Raw genomic sequence first — 19,727 nt, 5'->3', positions numbered from 1 at the left:
GAGAGGTCAACCCTCTTGTTCAAGGAGCTCCACTGGCTGCCATTTATTTTCCGAGCCCAATTCAAGGTGCAGGTGCTCACCTACAAAGCCCTGAACGGTTTGGGACCACCCTACCTGCGTGACCGCATCACCATCTACGAACCCACACGCTCGCTCCGGTCATCTGGGGAGGCCCTGCTCGTGATCCCACCCACGTCGCAAGCGCGCTTGGTGGGGACACGTGACAGGGCCTTCTCTGTGGCGGCCCCCCGACTTTGGAACGCCCTCCCAAAAGAGCTCAGACAAGCCCCCACTCTAGCCGTCTTCAGAAGGAACCTAAAAACTTGGCTGTTCCGTTGTGCCTTCCCAGACTAGGAATCCCCACCCAAGCCCTAGTAGCACCTTAGCATAACAAATTGTCACTGCACATCGCACTTTTAACCCTACGTGCCTCCTGCCATTCAGCACTTTTAACCCTTGTACCCCAGTGCGCCGGCCGAACCAGTTTTTAATAATGTCCTGATGTACTGTCTTTGTTGTTATTCTGCTTATTGCTTGATTTGCTTAGTATTGTGGTGTTATATTATTTTGCTTATTGTTTGATTTGCCTTGTTGTTGTGATGTTATACTTTCTACTGTATTGTGTTGAGGCTTCGGCCTGTGTAAGCCGCATCGAGTCCTCCGGGAGATGCTAGCGGGGTACAAATAAAGTTAATAATAATAATAATAATAATAATTTCTTGATTAGTAAGGAACTTATTTCTCAATTTTATTGAGTGAGTTGGATTTAAAACATTAAAATTTCTTAGCAGATAGCACTTCTTCTAGCAAACACAACATGACAAAAAAGCTGTTCTGTGATTTAAGGGAATAGGGTTTTGATAACACAGAAGAACAGCTCTGAAACAGATGAAAAGCTAGGATCAAAATAATAACTGGATGGAGGATGCGAGGAAGAGAAGTCTTGAAATGGAACCAGTGGAATGAAATGTGGGACTGATTTGTTTGCTTACTTCTCAAACTGTCATGAGACTTTTACAAAATGTTATACCCTTCATGCCTGAAAAGATGATGTTCCTCCACCTCTTATTGTCCTATATGTCTTTCTGGTGTTGATGGGGATGTGTATTTGTAGTAAACCAGTCTTGTTTTGATTTAAATATACAGTACAATCGAAATATCCATGGGGGCCCATTCCAAAACCCTCATCGATACTGAAACCATGGATAATAGCAATCCTTACATTTTATCTATGAACAAGATATGTTCTGTAGGCTTTTTCTTAAGATGAATTTGTTTGTAAGTCAGACCAGGTACATTTTTGAAGTGTAACTTCAGTCTCATATATATAAATAAACAGGGGTACAGACACATAGCAACCACCACAGGGGTGTTAACCCTTCCCTGTCATATCCAAAGCATCCTCTCTCTCTCTCTCTCTCTCTCTCTCTCTCTCTCTCTTTCTCTAGCTTTGGCTAGCATAGGGAAGGGTTAATACCCCTATGGTGATTGCTTTGTGTCTGTGCCCCTGTTTAGAAGATATCACCTCATTTTCTGTTCCTGTGAGAATTTGATGTTTAAACTTTGGCTTGTTATGGAATCAGGGATTGGAGAGAAAGCTTCAGTGGAGACATCTTTTCTCCATGATAGCTCTTTCAGGAGTGAATTTCCCTTCCAAGGGATAGATGTCCCTTGTCCGCCCTCCATCTTGATCCACTTCAAAAGAAAGCTGTGAAGACGGCAGTGGACCATATCCCAGGACTGATAAGTCCGTGGACCTGCTGTCAGGTCTCGGGATTCTTTGACTTAGTTCTAAAATGCGGATTTTTGGTGCTGTCTGGAAGTACGGTACCCAAAGATTGAGGAGATTAAGGTTCAAATCCCCATTCACTCATGAAACTCACTTGTTGACCTTGGACCAATCACTACCTTTCAGCCTAACTAACCTCACAGAGTTGTTGGGAGGATAAAAGTGGGAAGGAGGGCAACCGGACCATCTGAAGTCCATGGAGGAAAAGTGGGGGTACAAATGTTACTCATATTTAACTCACACTACAGTCTCAAGCCTCATTGCCATGTGATAGCTACCCCCTCCTTTCCCTCTTCCATCCTCCCTCCCTCCCTTCATCCCCCCAAAAAGGAAGCATGTGAGATATGATCACATTTTTCTCATGTAATTTACTCTGGCCCTGACAGCAAGCAACCTCATTTAATAGCAACCAAGAAGCCATGCTTTGCCTTCAAAATCATTCAGCATAAAGCAATGTGACAAAAATGCCAAGTGGATATTTTAGCATTTAAAATTCAGCTAATCTCTATTTATATACAGTTGGAAATGTTCTGAAATATAACTAAACAAAACCAATCAGAAAAGGGAAACATCTGAGTCATAAATGACATTAATTAAATGTCAGGCATATGAAAGAATGATAATTTGCCTACTTGCTGCTAGCTCACTATTGTGCTGTGGCTTATATATAATCTGACACTGTTGTCAAATGCCACTCTATGCCAGGCTGCCATACACACAGAGTTCCCCTCTACAGGAAGCTGTTTCTGCTTGCTTCTGTTCCTGCATTTCCTACATCTTTTCTTCAAGAAGTGAATACAACTCTTTAGGGCAGTACTGAGAATAGAGGGTGGGGTGGTAATATACATTGGATCCACTCCTCTGCTGCCAAAAGTTTTATATGTATCATCAGTTCTCACACATGGGCAGCCCTTGATGGAGTAGTCAACAATAAGTTTAAAGGAGTTTAAAGAAAGATAATCACACCACAACTAAGGGTGCATCTATGCTGTAGAATGAATGCAGTTTGGCACCCCTTTAACGGCCATAACTTAATACGATGCAAACACTATTTGGCCTTCCCAGCCAAATAGTGCTGCTGTTTCACCACATTACAAGTTTGGACCAGGGCAAGTGGTGTCAAACTGTATTAATTCTACATTGTGGATGCACCCTAAGTCTGCACTGCAGCCTATGAATCTCAAAAAAGATTCAAGCAAACTTTGGGCCCTTCCACAGAGTCATATAATCCAGAATATCAAGACAGATAATCCACATTATCTAACCTAGATGTTACTGGGGCATGTGTACCTATGGAAATATCTCCTCTTTCCAGGAAAGATCACAGGAATTGAACTGCATGAAATGTATAAAAGGTGCTCCTAAATACAGTAATTATTTGTTAGTACCTACCCCAAGATACCTTTAACTTTGGTCTTTACTCTATATGAATGCAGGGTTACCATGCACAACGCTATAGTGGGATTAAAGAGTTATTTTAGGAGTTGACTTATTCAATAAAGCTTTTACTTGCTTGCTTGCTTATGCAACTGTGTGATGTGCCATAAGTCAATTGATGATGCTGTATAAACAGGTAATACTAAACAACGAATCTGCCCTATTCTGGAAGGCTGATCAAGACTTTTCCTAAATGTATCCAGCAAACAGAATAAGTAATCTGGTTTTCTTTCCCCTGAAAGTCTAACTAACAAGTTATAGAGATTTTTTAACAAAGTCAGGAGTCCAAGGTTCACACAAGGATGATAAACAAGAAGTCCACCTGGTCAGTCCAAGAGAATAAAACTATAATAAAGTAAAACTCAGGCCAAACAGAGCGCAAAGGGTACAGATGCAAGCAGTGTTGTTGCCTTCGAGCAAGTCAGTTGTCTGCAGCAAAGGTGAGAGTTACAGTTACTAGATTTATAACCCAGGCTTATCTGTGTTTCTTAAATACTAAGAATTAGAACCTTCTGAGGCATTCCCTTTCTTGCTTGCACTCCAGCAAGTTAGATACCTCTGTGATTTCCTCTTGAGGCTGCCGGGAGCTGCTACTCTCAAGCGCAGGCACTGGTATTTCCAGCTCCAAGTGGCTAGCTGCTGGAAAGCTGCAACTCTCAGACTCAGCAGCTGGCACTTCCACCTGATCCTCCCCATCACTGCCTGAGTCCTGAAAGCAGGATATAACATAATGATGGCAGCTAAGCCAATAAGTAATAAGCCAGTATACCTCATTTATTTATTTATTTATTTGCTTTATTTCTATACCGCATTTTTCAGCCCAAACAGGCGACTCAATGTGGTTCATTGTGTAGACCTAGGGGGTTTCTTTTGGCCCATCTGGAAGCATCTAGAAGTAATCACTGGACTGTGGAGTATCTGCTTATATGTTTCATAAGAGACCCACTTATTCTCAAGAAGACCACAGTTCCAAAGTCAGCCCAAGTAACCATTTTCATTCTGCATCCCCACTACATTCTGTGAATTTACTGTGAAAACCTAACAAAATCTTCAAACATGCAACTTTATACAAGTCAATAAAAACCAGAGATTCTAGCAATAAAGCCAGGAATCCTTAAATGTAAGAAGCAGTGCCTTCCAAGGTGTTTAACTGAATGTGCTTAACATACACAATTCAGATTGCCTCTGTGTAATCCCTCTTCTAATTAAGGTATGTGATGTCTTTTATCTACAAAATGTTGTGTACACAGTAATTAGGCATCAGAATTAAATAAGGTGTTATTAGTCCCATTATCCAGAAGGAGAAGTTGAGACTACAAGTGTTAACATGATTAAGTTCAAATAAATTCCCAGAAGCAGCCAAGTAAAATGGTGCTGACATCAGTAAGCTAAATTTCTCACTCTCCCAAGGAAATAATGCACACCCAGAAGAAAAAGGTTATAGAATTCCAATAAGACAAATATTCCCCTTTTAACTGGGAAAACATCACTCTTCATATGTAAAGTCAAGAACAGTCCAGACTAGGAAGAACTGATGCTGCAAAGTTTCAATGGATTGACCCCCTATACCCTCAGTCCAAATTTCTACTCTTGTCAAGAGTTAATTTATATGGTTCAATGGCAATGGACTCACATCTCCAAAAGGTCCTTCCAGTTACAGAGTGTTGTGGATGTCAGGCATGAAGTTGGTCTTTTCATCAGAAGAGAGCTCTGACCAGAGGAAACTGTAAGCAGTTTAGACATAAGCAGAAATTCCTTAAGCTTTTAATAGACCGTACCAGACCCTACTATAAGATATGAACCTACAGAAATGTAAAGGCCAAGTCTGCCAGCCAGGGAAGGGCCATGGCTCAGTGATATAACATTTGTGTAGCATGCAAAATGTGATGTTTCAACTCTCCTGCTGAGCCATCAACCCAAAGTGCCTAAGCCCACTCTTGGTTTCTGTGCTTTTGATTCATTTCTGCACTGCAGGGAGCTTGTTAGTTCTATGGTTTTTTCTTCATTATTTTCTTCATAATCAACTCTTGTTGATTATGCATCCTTTGCTCTTCTTTTTATGAAACATTTTGCTAGTAATGAGGATGGCAAAGAAAGCAGCTCCTTGTGAATGGAGGAAGGGGGGACGGGGATAGGGACACAAAACCCTGTTTAGTTCACCAGCTCAAGCTTTACAGAAAGCACTCCAAAACAGCCTCAGCCCCAGGGTACATGTTACATGGGGTTTGGCTTCCCCAAGGGCACACTGAAGAATGTAGTTTTACGTGCCCCAACAAGTGGGCCAATTATGCAGCCAGATTAGTGTGTTATCCATCAACAAATGGCGTTACCAATCCAGAAGAGAAACTTGCTGCTTTTTTCAATGTCTGTGCCACAGAAAAAGTTGGCTTAGCCTGGGCCCTCTTGTCATCAGCGCAATTTACCTTCTGAAAATATTTCAGTGATCTTCAAGAGCATTGCCCCACCACACAAAGTATTTTTTCCTATAAATCCAGTGATGAGAGATTCAATGATTGCTAAACTTAAAGGCAGGACATTGCAATTTTCCAAACTGGAAAAAAAGATGCTGTAAAAATCAGTCATGAGGTAGAATCTCAGCCCAGGCCTTTTCATACAGAGCTAAGGGAAAAAAATCCTGCCTGAAATCACAGAGTTGGACAATAAAGAATTGAAATAGACCCTGTAGCTGCTGCAGTATTACGTGGCTGCTAGATTTAATGTTTGGAACACATATCTTCTATGTGTGTGCTTGAAAGCATGTGCTTAGTGTGATTCTATATATGGTACCCATCTGAAGTCCATATTAGAGTTTGTGTAGCCTGGTAATTGTGTTTAGGACATTTATCTTGGGTTGTTGCATCTGCTGGACTAGACATTAGGTTAGAATCACAGAGCTGAAAAGAACTCCAAGGGTCATCTAGTCTGACATACTACCATGCAGGAATCCATAAATGAAACACTCCCGAAGATACCCATCCATCCCCTGCTCAAAGAAGCAGAAAGAACCACAGCCAAAAGAGGGGGTCAACTCCAAAGCACAACTGCCATTAACCAGACTGTGATATAGTTCACTCTTGGTATGTTCTGAAGAACGATGTGAGCTGAAGCAAGGTGTAAATTGATTTCACCCTCTTTGTTTGCCAGATGACCAAATGCATCAAAGGGCTCCAAGGGGCTGCTTTCTATTTTACTTTCTGACATGTAAACCATAGACTGCTGTGTGGCTTTTTCTCCCTAATCCGCTGGTTATGACATTTCTGGTGTGGTCTCTTCTTGAAGGATGAGCTGCAATTTAGCATTACTAAGGCCACAATTTGCCCACCTCAGTGTAGATAAAACTGTTATGAGGACTTTACAAAGATCCAGCAAGTTTCTGTCTGCAGATTATTTTTCTGTGTTTCCCTGTGACTTTTCATGTTGTTTCTCAGAATTTGCAAGGCTGCAATCCTTCACAGAAGATGAAGAGTATTTGCTGTCTTTGTTTATTCTACTCTTAATAGTTTGCTGGAATGGAAAACCACTGATCTGCTTGGTAGCCTCCAGGGGTCGCCACATCTAAAGGATACAGCCACCACATGGGAAACTATTTAAACATTTCTAAATTAAACTTGTCTCATTCCGCATGTTTCAAATACCCTATGCATTTTGCCCCAGGAGAAGATACTTGAAAGTTTCTATATAGATGTGGTGTTAAATTGGCACTGCAATTTTATGAAGGCTGCCTAACTAATGAATTGCCTTTCTATTTGTTTCCCATGTGGCTGCCACAATAAAGAAGTCAACCATTCTTTGACAGATCGACATGTCAGGGACACATCTTCAACCTAACCATGTTTTGTTCGGACATAAACCTTATGTGAATTATTGCAAAGTTGCCTCTTCAGAAACATAAGCAGCTGCAGCAGAAACTTCTAAATAATCCCACAGTTTCTATTTCTTCCTGCAGGATCTTCTTTACATTTTTCCCATTAGTCCATGTTTTTTTTCCTATCTGGGACAAAAGCCAACAAATGTTGAACAAGACCTGAATGGCAATTACCCAGAGCAGGAGACATCCAGAAATTGAATAAGGTATTTGGACCCAGGACCTGAGTCAGCTGCCAGAAAAAAACAGGTGTTCTTCAAGCAACACTCAAGAGAACTGAAATGTCCCTCAGCTGAGTGCCGAAAAGAATACAGCATCAAGATTTTAAGTGTTACTACTGTTAATTCTCTTTTGAAATATGCTCTTTCACTTCGTGGATGCAGCAGAGTGAAGAGGTCTGCAAGTATTTGGTGTGTCATTGTTGTTGTGGATTGGATTACCCAAAGAACATTGAGAGCCAAAGTTTAGATCTCTTCAGGTATTAAGAGCATGGGGCAAAATGTTCTATGTGGACAGGCCTTGAGGAATGTGGAACACCTAGGGCAAACGTTTTAGATTCTATAACTCCACAGGCCAGACCATGGAAGATTCACTTTGTTGGATGCCAGCTCCTAAAATCCCATGTTCAGTTCCCAGACTGCTTCAATGATCATACCTGGAGAACCTCTGGGCATTGTACTATGTCCAGTAGTAATCCACAAACCACTAAGGAATTGCTCACTCAATAATTAGCTTGATTTCCTTGGGGTCATTTGAAGCTCTGTGTGATGCTCTGGACAGCATCATCTTTTTTTGCTCATCACATTCTGTGTGATCTGTGTTGTTTGGTTCATTTTCTGCAGAGTTTAATGGGCAGCTGGATCTGCCTTTAAGTAGGTTAGCAGAATAGACCACAATTAATGAGGTATGTTTCTCCTTTCCATTTTCAAGTTTCTTCAGTGACTAAATGTGTTCTATTTGCATCACGCTACAGCACAGGGCAAAAAAAAAAAAAGAGTTACAATTAGAAAAAAAACGATGTGAAAATCTCATGGATGAATTGCATCATTTTTGGTGGGACGGGAGTTGTGATAAATCAGTTACTAGACTAGATGGATATTTAATCATCCATTTTTATATGATGCAAGGTTTTGCACTTGTAAAGCAGATAACTGATCTCTAGAATCTCACCATCTTTCTTTATGAAATGTTGCATGTTGTGTGGTTTAGCAGATCATGGGTTTCCCATTGAAAGACGGTATGTATTCTTTTTTCTCTACATATGTGTTTCCCTTTTGTTTTTTAAAATTTTAAAGATTTTATTCATGCCAGGAGCAACGTCAGAAACTGCAAGTCGCTTTTGGTGTGAGAGAATTGGCCATCTGCAAGAACATTGTCCAGGGACACCCAGATGTTTGATGTTTTACCATCCTTGTGGGAGGCTTCTCTCATGTCCCCGCACAGGGAGCTGGAGATCAACACGCTCTCCTCAGAATTTAAAATATGTTTTCACATTAGTTCTTTCAGACAGAGGTCAGAAGGTTGTGTGATTGTGCAAAATCTGTCACTCCACTCCCTCCTCCCAGAAGACAGTGACGTGGGGAACATCTGAAAGATTGTGAGGAGTCATCCCTCTGCCATGGGATAAGTCAAATACGCATTATTGTATTAGATATGGAAAGGAGAGATCCCAGTGTGATGGGGTGGGCATGTATCCCGTATGTAACAAGTCCTCAGCAACGCTTCGTAAAACATGGGTTGCCTATTTAAAAGCTGCTTTCTCCGGTGTCTGTAATAACGTCTTTGATCTTTTTCATGAGGAGCACTCAAAGGTCATATTCTGATTTACAGTAGTGAAGTGGCACAAATGGAGGGTGAAAGAGACAAACGTGCCAAGAGGAAGGCATGTCAAGCCAATCCCGACCGAGACCACTTTCCACCTGGAAACCAATGCCCTCACTGTGGGAGAAGATGCAGATCAAGAATAGGGCTCCACAGTCACCTACGGACCCACCAGTACACTGACCTTGAAAGACTATCCTACTCGAACGAGGGATCGCCTAAGTAAGTAAGTAAGTAGTGGAGCTACTGCCACTATAGGAAACTTTAGACATTTGTTCTATCTTCTGTTTTTTCACACATCTAACCTGTCTACACTTTCATTTTAACCTTTAATTACGACAAAAGACACTTGTAGGTGTGCTTACTAAATCTTTCAGATCAGAACAAGTATACAGAAAATATTTAATTTTTAAATGTAAAACATTCTTCTTAGCACTAGCATTTTGTGTTAATAAATCACATAGGGTCATTAGACATTCTGCTTTTCCCATTAATCCTTTTCTATCAGAGCAGTTTTATCTGGCTGAGCAATGTTCCTTTGTAAATCAAAATTAACAATACAAACAGAAAACTGGTTTCTAGTTATGGCTTTACCAAGGTGTCATTTAAAAATACATACATATTTAAAAAACCCTGTGACAATTACTGGATCTCAGAAGACTGTCTTATGGCAGAAGAAGGATTAGAAAGATTATGTAATGAAGCACAATGCACAACCAGAGAATAACTAAAAAGAATGAACAACACTCAAGAATGAATTATCCAAAACTCTGAGGAACACTGTTTAATTTATTCCTAAGGGTCTTTAGAAAAGAACTTCCAGTGATTACATTTTTAACACAACTCAAAATCTTTGCAGACATAGAGGAAGGAAAATTGGCCTTAAAATGTGATGCAGTGATGTCACTGGGGGTGCAAACCATACCAGATCACATTTAGCTGTTGATAAATGCACATACACAAGTGAAAAGGTGAAGGAAGGAAGAATGTTGCCATATATCAGGTCAGACCATCGTGTCTTGCTATCCCAACACTGTCGATCTTGGCTGGAAGTGATGCTTCAGGTCTTAGGGCTCACCCATTTTCTCTAATATTGTCCTTGTGTTTATAAATTGAAGGAACAAAATATGTATCTTTCAAAATATATGTTCTAATATCAACCATAGTCCTCAAACAATGCAATACCTTCTTTAAGAAATGGTTTCTTGTGGAAGTACAAACTGTGATGTTGAACTTAGGGAATTTCTGTCAGTTCAGTCCCTGGTTATGATTTAGGTTACCAAAACTCTAACTCAAACCAGTAAAAACTCTTGTGACAACTTAAAAATTAGCAAATGTATCACAAGCAAAGTCCACAAAACTATTGGGCATAATCAGATTGTTATCTCACATTTTTGTTCTTGTAGCTTAAAAAAACTACTGTTACCATGAGTAACACACACTGGAATCAACAAACGGGTTGTCTAGAGAGGCTTTTAAGCACTGGACTGCTACCAGATCTACATTTAAGGAGGCCATACCTGAGATTTCAAATTGAGTATAAGCTAATTTGAATACAGCTTTTAGGTCGGAATGAAGTTCATTATTGATGTTATACCAACACACATAAAATACAAAATGCTAGAAATCAGACCAATGAGGGTTTAAGACCTTATCACATTGGCGTACAGATTCACTACACCTTGTGGCAAATCCGTGGGGTCCCAGCACGAGACATGGAGAACCCGTTGCTGATCAAGTCATAAGTCTATATAGGGACTGCAGAAGGAAGAATTTGAAAAGAACAAATCTTTTTGTCTCATTGTGTGTGTTATCCACTGATTACGAGTGAGATTCTCATACAGACTGAAGAAATATGCTGTCCTGAATAATCCACACAATGTTTAATAGCTCAGAGTATTCCTCCTTGCCACAGATTCCTAATGAATGGTATTGGGATGGCATCTCTTTTACCCAACAGAATAACCTTATGTAGCACAGATTAGCAACACACACCTTACAGGCTACATGAAGCTATTACTAGGTTGCCCCTGGCATGTGTTCTCTTGCCACTGGCCCCACCACCACCACTATGTCACACAGAAGGCATGGAAGAAACTCATTCCCACACGTGCCAGTTTTGGGCTGCTGCCAGCCCTGGGTTCTGTAAGTTATAACTCTCTCAACATATCCTTCTTCCTATCAGAACCCAAAGTGCTAGAAAATGAAGGATACGGGGAGAATCACTCCCATTTACCTCCATCCCTCGCAGAATCACAGGGAAAAGGATGAAGTTTAAGCCTTTTCTTAGCATCAACAGGAATGGGAGGAGAAGAAGCTTTAGCTTTGCTAGTAGCCCACATCATTGAAGAAGACTTAGGTGAGAAAGCTTGTTTTTATGATATGATACTTTGGTAATTAATAATTTTTTTGCATTAATGAGCTGGAATGGTGTTATGCTTCTTTTGCCTGTAATTTCCTACTTTTACATGGATGCAACTCACCACTTTTCAGCATTTCTATTTATCTAGGCAATAAACACCACTGAAGTCAACTTCTGTGGAAACATTCATGGGACTGTGTTGTGCACAAACCTTTAGCTTCTGGAGGGAAAGGGGAAATGTCTCTGTAAAGGTGTTTCTCACATTAGTTATTACAATAAATAGAAGGAAGAGCATGTATGTGGCTGCTGCTATAGTAATCCAAGGATAACACCTCAGTGAAGAGAAGGTTGAAAGGTGACATAATCACCCTTTTAAATACCCCAAGGACTGCCGCAAAGAGGGTGGTGTAGCCATATTCCCTGCTGCTTGGAGAGTAGAACTAGCTCTAATAATATGAAGTTACATCTGAACATTAAAAGGAACTGTCAAAGGCTTTCATGGCCAAAATCACTGGGTTGCTGTGAGTTTTCCGGGCTGTATAGCCATGTTCCAGAAACATTATCTTTGGTGTTTTGCCTGCATCTATGGCAGGCATCCTCAGAAGTTGTGAGGTCCTCCATAGATGTGAATGAAACATTAGGAGAGAATGCTTCAGGAATATGGTCAAATAGCCTGGAAATCTCACAGCAACCCATTAAAGGGAACTTATTTACAGTGAGGGTGATTCAGCAACTGAACCAATTGCCAAGAAAGGTGGTGGGCTCTCCTTTTGTGGAGATCTTTTAAAAAAAAGGATGGATAACTAACTACTGGGGATGCTCTTGGTGAATATCCTGCATTGAATAGAGAGTTTTGTCTTATGTCCCATAAGGCCTCTTCTAATTCTATGATGCTTCTTTTGAGTCAGGTGGATGAGCAAGAATGTTTCTTAAAATAATTTCTACTAAATCATCAAGACATCAAAACTGAATAAACATCTACATCCTAATGTTAAATCTCTATTTTGGGACTTAAAGATACACAATGCTCAGTTAAGAAAAGCAAGCTGATTTGAAATACAATGCTTAGTGACAGCTGTCTTCATGGAGACATAAATATGCTTTAACATCTATATGAAATAGCCATGAAGTGGCTTAATCCCTCAGCGAGAAATGAAACAATCTGTCCTTCTGAACACCTCTGTTTCCATTAGGAGTCTATGAGTACTTGTCAGTTTCATTCTCATTGTATTTCTCACAATTTCTTCAAGCATCTGTCTCAGTTCCATATTTGGTCTCTATTACATATTTGTTTGTTCAAAACAATGTAATTGTTCATATATTTCATGCATGAACATGTTAAAGACATCTTATGTTTTGGGACAAACATGTGGGATAAATATAATAAATTAAAATTTGGTATGCATTCTAATATACACATATAATATATACATGTATCTGTATGGCATCAGATTGTTGACTGTTGTAAAGCCGCTCTGAGTCCCCTCCAAGGCGAGAAGGGTGGGGTACAAATGTGGTGAAAAAATAAATAAAAGATTTCTATGTATTTTTGATTGTGCCAATTTTGGACTGTATATACATATTTGAGGTGTGCACATTATTTTTCCTTTCACAGTGGATTGCAGGTCTTGGAAATGAATGCATTTCCAGGGTAACATGTGATCTGTTCAATTGCCATTCTTGAGAAATAGAGAAAAATAAGTGTGGTTCTTTTCTGTGCCTTTTTAAACACCCAGGTAGCTGATGCAATGCCAGTTTATTCACATCACACATGCTATCAGTGCTTACTGTGCACTTTCACTAGGCCAAGTACAGAATTAAATGAATCATTAAGAACACGTGGAAGTTGCTCTGCTGTATTATTAATTGCTCCAGCTGCACATCTGCTCACAGGAGAGGATCTTTGTCAGTACAGCTTGTAAAAAACTCACACCATATCCAACTATTATGAAAAATAATATGGATATGGTGGATATGATGTGAGTTATATTCAGATTATATCAACACACATAAATTTAGAGTATCAATTTAAGTATTTCTATTTTTTTCAAAAATATAACATCGGCTTCCCACAAAATGCCACAGTTATATTTATATATATATTCATGAATATATGAAACATATATTCAGCTGCTCACTCCCAACTCTAAAACGGTTCAAAATTCCATCTGTTCTCTGAGAACAGCTGATTTAATCTGAATTAAATTTTGTTTCTGGAAAATTGTGCCTGAACCGAGACTGTACTTGTCATGATTTAGCTTCAAAGAAGTGCTTCAAAGCCAAATTAAAAACTCTTCTTAACTGTGATTTGCAAAAGAATTAATGGCAGTGTTTTAATCAGATGGTTCTTTTCCCACAATTCTCATCAAAGAGAACTGATGTCACCAAAATAAGTTATGTGCCATATTATATCTACACAAAAGCAAATATCTCTGTGTTCAATTGGACTACTTTTCTAAGTAAGTGAGTAATCAGAAGTGCAAGTGCATATGAAACTTCTTCTTTCAGACATAATTTAAAGCAGTACATATACACTTTAAATCAATGCAGTATGTGAACATTTTCACTGCCATGGCTCAATGGCATGGACTCCTGGGAGTTGTAGTCTGACAAGACACCAGCCCTCTTTGGGTGAGAAAACTAAAGCTCTTGTAAAACTACAACTCTTGGAATTCCACACTATAGAGCCATAACAACTGAAGTAATATCAAACTTGGGTAGTTTGGAGGACCTTCTTATAATAAAACCAGAGGCACTCCAAGTGGCCAGATACTGGTCAAAGGACATTTAATCAACTACCAAGCTTGCAACCTTTGTGTTTTGTTTGTTTGTTTGTTTTTAATGCAATACAACTGTTTGGTTCGCTCCTGACATGATAAATAGATAACCTGTTGGAAACACATCATGTGATTAATAAAAGTAAAGGTAAAGGTTTTCCTTGACATTAAGTCTACATGCCTGGGGGTGGTGCTCATCTCCATTCCTAAACCAAAGAGCCACCATTGTTTGTAGACACCTCCAAAGTCATGTAACCAGCATGACTGCATGGCGCGCCTTTACCTTCCTGCCAAAGCAGTACCTATTGAGTTACTCACATTTGCACATTTTCGAACTGCTAGGTTGGCAGAAGGTGGGCCTAACAGCGGGAGCACACTCTATTCCCTGGATTCAAACCGCCAACCTTTCGGTCAGCAGGTTCAGCAGCTCAGCAGTTTAACCCACTGCTCCATGAGGGGGCAATGTGATTAATAGGTGAATCAAAATTAAGGAAAGACAAGATTATCGTCAACTGTCAATAATATGCACACTTATTTGGGGAAACAAACCGGCTCAGCCGTTTAGTGAAGTGACGGATGGGTCTATGTGTCTACTAAAATAATCCATCAGAAGTCAAGACTACAGAATGGCTACCCTTTCCCACTGATAGAGCGACAATATTTGGAAATCAATTTTCAAATGATATGCCCGTCCTTCCAAATAAAGAATGTAGAGAGGGGGCGGGGGGAGACACCATCTGCAACTTTTAATTCCACACAGCAGTGAGATTAGCAGCCAACTTCAGCAACTTGAAGAATTGATGTATTCCCACTTTGATTTCACTGGATTCAATACACATTATAGACTTTCCCAGTCACATACAGTTCAGAAAGGGTTGGGGCTAAGCCTTTTCCATGGAGAATACCGGAGAGGTCAACCTCATTAATCTCACTCCGCTTCCCAACCAACAAGCCCCTATCGCCTTGTCTTTCCTAATCCACTCTGGGCTTCAAACACCAATCAATGGGGAAGTGCAATATTACATGAGACGCCTGCCAGTGAGCAATGCCAGGAGAGGCTAAATGGCCCATCGCCTTAAAGCAGGCATGGGCAAACATTTGGTATCAGCCATGGATTGGGAGGGGGTGGGGGAGAAGGGAAGAGCCTGAGGCTGTTAGGAACGGTGGGAGTTGGAGTCCAAAACAGCTGGAGGGATAAAGTTTGCCCATGCCTGCCTTAAAGTGACCCCACAACATTTCCTGAAAGAGCCAGTGTTTCCACCACCCCACCGTGAACACATCCCATCCTTTGAGATTTGAGAAGCTATGATGAGGTTGTGTCTACTCTAGAGAATGAATGCAGTTTGAAACCACTATAACTGTCATGGCTCAACACTATGGAATCATTTCATCATGGGAGATCATGGTAAAATCATTTCATCATGGAAGCCTCCGGTGGCGCAGTGGGTTAAACCTTTGTGCTGGCTGGACTGCTGACCAAAAGTTCGGTGATTCAAATCCAGGGAGTGGGGTGAGCTCCCATCTGTCAGCTCTAGCTTCTCATGTGGGGACATGAGAGAAGCCTCACACAGGATGGTCAAACATCTGGGTGTCCCCTGGGCAATTTTATTGCAGACAGCCAATCCTCTCACACAAAAAGTGACTTGCAGTTTCTCAAGTCACTCCTGACACAGAAAAAAAATCATGGCCCAATATGATTGTGTTGGTGGTAGTTCCATAAGTGACAGTGATGACCTATTCTGGTTTTGCATGGGAGCTGAAGTCTAAAACACCCGCACGGTCCATGTTAGCCCATGTCTTGTCTACATTGTAAAATTACTGCAGTTTGATACTACTTTAGTTGGTATGGAATCTTTAGAGTTCAATGTATTGTCGAAGGCTTTCATGGCCAGAATCACTGGGTTGCCTCTAGAACATGGCCATATAGCAAAAAAAAAACCAAAAAAAAAACCCTACAACAACCCAATCTTTAGAGTTGTTGTTTTACAACTGCATTAATTTAAAAATGTAGATCATTACAACTCCTGATATTCCATAGATGGAATCAACTGGGCGTGTTGTTTTCCAAGGTTTTTCGCCTTCTCTGCCAAAGAGGGCAAGCTACAAATCCCAGGATTCCATGGCATGGAGCCAAGGCAGGGAAAGTGGAGTTCAAACTGCATGAATTGGAGTGCAGATGCAACCTCCTCTTCTTCCCATCCTTGGGCAGGAAGTCACTCACCAGGTGATGCCAGGGACTTCTGAGAAGGGAAAAAAATCATTGTGGGAAACTCTGGAGAGCTGGCAAATCTGGGCACAATGGACCCAACAGGTCCCTGCAGCCTTCTAGCTTCCTATTTGTGCACACACACACACATATGAAGTGCATCTTCTCCACTGCAGAATGAATGCAGTTTGGCTCCACTTTCACTGCCATGGCTCAATGCTACAGAAACATGAGAGTTGAGAAGATCCTGAGCCTCATCTGCCAAGGAGAGCAGGTGCTCGGCCAAACTACACCTTCCTGGATTCCCTAGCATTGGAGGATGGCAGTGAAAGGGGCGTCAAACTGCATTCCTTCCGCGGTGTAAATGCATTCAAGGGCTGCTCGTTCATCCTAATGGCGACTCGCTCTGCCAGGTGCATGGATATGGGCAGCCAAGGGAGAAGCCAATCCTTTAGAAGCCTAACCAACATCCCTCCTGATGATGATGATGATGATGATGATGATAAGGATGATTATGATGAGGATGATGATGATGATGGTGATGGCAGTGACTGATGGTGATAGCGATGGGGAAAAGTCTCCCCACGTTCGCAGAGTTTCTGATGGTTGGCCAACCGCTGTGGCGCTGGCTCCGGCGCTCACGGGTGCCCAGCCTCTGCCACACGCGTCTACGTATCGTGTGGATCTAGAAGGCGGCTCCTACTCACTACTCCTACTCACCCGCGCTATGCCCTCCTCCTCCTCCTCGGTCCGCCGTGCCAAGGCATGTCCAGTCCCAACGCGGGTTCAAAGCGTAATAGAAATCCGGCGCGAGCTCCCCCTTCCCGCTTCCGCGGCTGCAGCTCCACAGATAAAAAAGGCAGGCTGGCGCTGGATCCCCACTCGCGCCCAATACCGCACCTCTCGCCCGCGCGCGCCCCGCACACGCAGGAAAGCTAGGCAGCAAAAGCAGCAGCAGCGGCAGCGCCCCCTGCCGGGCACGCGCGGAACCAACCACCGCCTCTTTGGACCCACCTTGGCTGAAGCCGAACGGCGCGCGGCGGCACGCGGGGGGCGAGTGAGTGGGAAATAGGAGGGAGCCTCGAGCCGATCAAGCAGAGCCGGGGCTTCCACTCTCTGCCATTTATAGTCCCATTTAGAGTAAGACGGGGCTGCGTGTATGGCGGGCAGGGGCTGGGCTGGAGGCTCCCCCCCTTTCTCTATCACTTTCACGCAAAGACAGACACACACACATACAGGGTCGTCTCGGGGACACCGATGCGAGAGGGGAGGGGGAATTTCTTTGCTCCAGGGTGCATCTACACTGCAGAATTAATGCCCTGTGACACCACTTTAGCTGCCCTGGATCAATGCTCAAAGAAGGTGGAGGCTCCTTCTTTGGAAGCTTTTAAACAGAGGCTGGGTGGCCAGATGTCGGAGCTGCTTTGAATGCGATTTTCCTGCTTCTTGGCAGAATGGGGTTGGACTGGATGGCCCACGAGGCCTCATTCAACTCTATGATTCTATGATGAAATTATCACAGTTGGAAAGAATCTCACTGGAGTGCTGCAGCACACCCAAATACCTGGGAGCAGGCCCCTAGCCAGGATTTCGATTCAGGATTGGGGGGGGGGGGCTGAGTTTGTTTCGGGTGGGGGGGGGGAACTGAGTCTGAGTGAAAGAGGGTCTACCCTAGCAAACCTTCTGTATCATTACCCCAATACCCCCATGCATATGAGATATATTGAGAATGGTGATCAGATCATGATATGAATAAACATAACAGTTTAAATAATGCACCAGTAAGGCCTTTTCGCGAACCACCATGAGAATTTCGGGGGGGGGGGGCTGAAGCCCCTCAAGCCCCCCCTCCCCCCCCCCCCCCCCCGCTACATGCCTGCCTGGGAGGTACCCTGGACCATTTTCTGACCTACAAGAAGCACTGCTAGAATATCGAGCAAAAAGTGGGTGCTAGAAACAATATCATCTGAAAGCTAACTGGCACAATCTGGGGATCGCCACCAGGAAGTAGCAGCCAATAGTGAAAGGACCAAGGCAGTGACATCTCCAGCCCATCCTCTGTTCAGATATCAGCCAGCACACCAATGCCTTAAATCAAGAAATAGCTTGATTTATCTACAGAGATACTTGCAGGAACACCACAGCAAGCAAGAGTCCAAAAGTGGCAGGCTAAAACCTAGAACCTCAATCCATGGCTAATACCAAATGAGAGACTCCCTCCTGGGCACACAGAAGACTGGGAGACTTGAAAGGTGTTGAACAGGCTGCACTCTGGCAACACGAGGTGCAGAGTCAATCTTAATAACTAGAGTCCACAACATGCGAGTGTGGAGAAAAGCAAATGTATTAGATACACGAGATACATTATTATCATCTTTCTGCCATATTGCCAGTGTGTTTGGTCATCTGGATGTGGTGATGGGCCAAAGAATTCACCTCTTGAAAAAGAGTCAAGAGGACAGCACAGTCTTCCTCTGAAAGTTTAGCGTGGAAGGGCTGAGCCTTCTCCCACAAAATTTGCTGGTATGCTCCCATGCAGGCACCGTAGTTCGCCATTCGAGGTGGCAGAAGTTCTCTGGAGTATTGCTTTCTGCCCACGGTATCAAACTCTCTTGTCATTGTACAATCAGCATTAAGTGTTTGTCATATATGTGTTCTTTGGTCCGCCCTATGCCTCTTCGGGGTGGGAAGAGCAGAATACACATACTGCAAATAAATAAATAAATAAATAAATAAATGTGGGAGTTGAAGTCCAAAACACCTGGAGGGCCAAAGTTTGCCCATGCCCGGCCTAATCTCTTCTTCCAGGTGTTGGCCATGACCTATGAAGCCCTAGAGGGCTTGGGTCCAGACTATCTGAAGGACTGTATCTCCCGATATGAACCTGTCAGAGCTCTTTAAGAGCTGCGGGGAGAGCTTTTTCTTGGCCCCGTCACAGATCCCCCTGGTGCAGACTCCAAAGCAGAGCCTTCTTGATGGCTGCTCCCACTCCCAAGGACCCCCTTCTGCCAGAGGATAGGCAAGCTTTCCTTTTGCCAGCCAGCAAAGACCTTTTTTTAGAAAGCAGGCTTTAATGTCAAAAGCAAAGTGCACTTTGTTTGTCTTTTGAAACATAGCTGTGAAAGAACTCTTCCCTAATGTTTATCTGCTACTTCTTCCCTCATAATTTGAATCCACTAGGCCTGGGCGGTTTCGTTCGTTAATTTTGTAATTCGTTAAATATTCGTTATTTTTAGCAATTACAAAATGAATACAAAACATTTTTTCAAACCCGGAAGGGTTTTTCAATAACGAAACGGCATCCTCCATCCTTTTTACGAGCTTCCGCCCGTTTCGGAAATGGGATGGAGGATGCTGGTGCCTGGGAGCCAATCCGGCGCTCCCAAGCACCCAAGCAGTGCACCGTGGCTGATTTTGATTGGCCGGGAAGCCCTTTAAAAGCGGCTCCGCGTGGCCGCTTTGCTCATTGT

General features: G+C 42.3%; 1 protein-coding gene across 4 annotated transcripts in view; it reads right to left on the bottom strand.

The window, feature by feature from the left end:
* The window catches only part of RASGEF1C (RasGEF domain family member 1C), a 104,642-nt gene extending 87,191 nt beyond the window's left edge, over positions 1-17,451 (bottom strand). For 2 of the 4 annotated variants that reach the window (XM_067463678.1, XM_067463679.1), the window contains exon 1: positions 17,272-17,451. The gene's annotated coding sequence lies outside the window, so the exon portion shown is untranslated. Of the gene's footprint in view, positions 1-16,977; positions 17,186-17,271 lie in introns of those variants that run through there. The other 2 variants (XM_060765369.2, XM_060765372.2) reach the window with 2 other exon arrangements.
* Between the last annotated feature and the right edge of the window lie 2,276 nt (positions 17,452-19,727).

This window comes from Anolis sagrei, chromosome 2, assembly GCF_037176765.1.
Source record: "Anolis sagrei isolate rAnoSag1 chromosome 2, rAnoSag1.mat, whole genome shotgun sequence".
Classification (NCBI taxonomy): domain Eukaryota; kingdom Metazoa; phylum Chordata; class Lepidosauria; order Squamata; family Dactyloidae; genus Anolis; species Anolis sagrei.
Note: the sequence above shows the minus strand (reverse complement) of the source record. Positions and strands in the feature narration are given on the sequence as shown.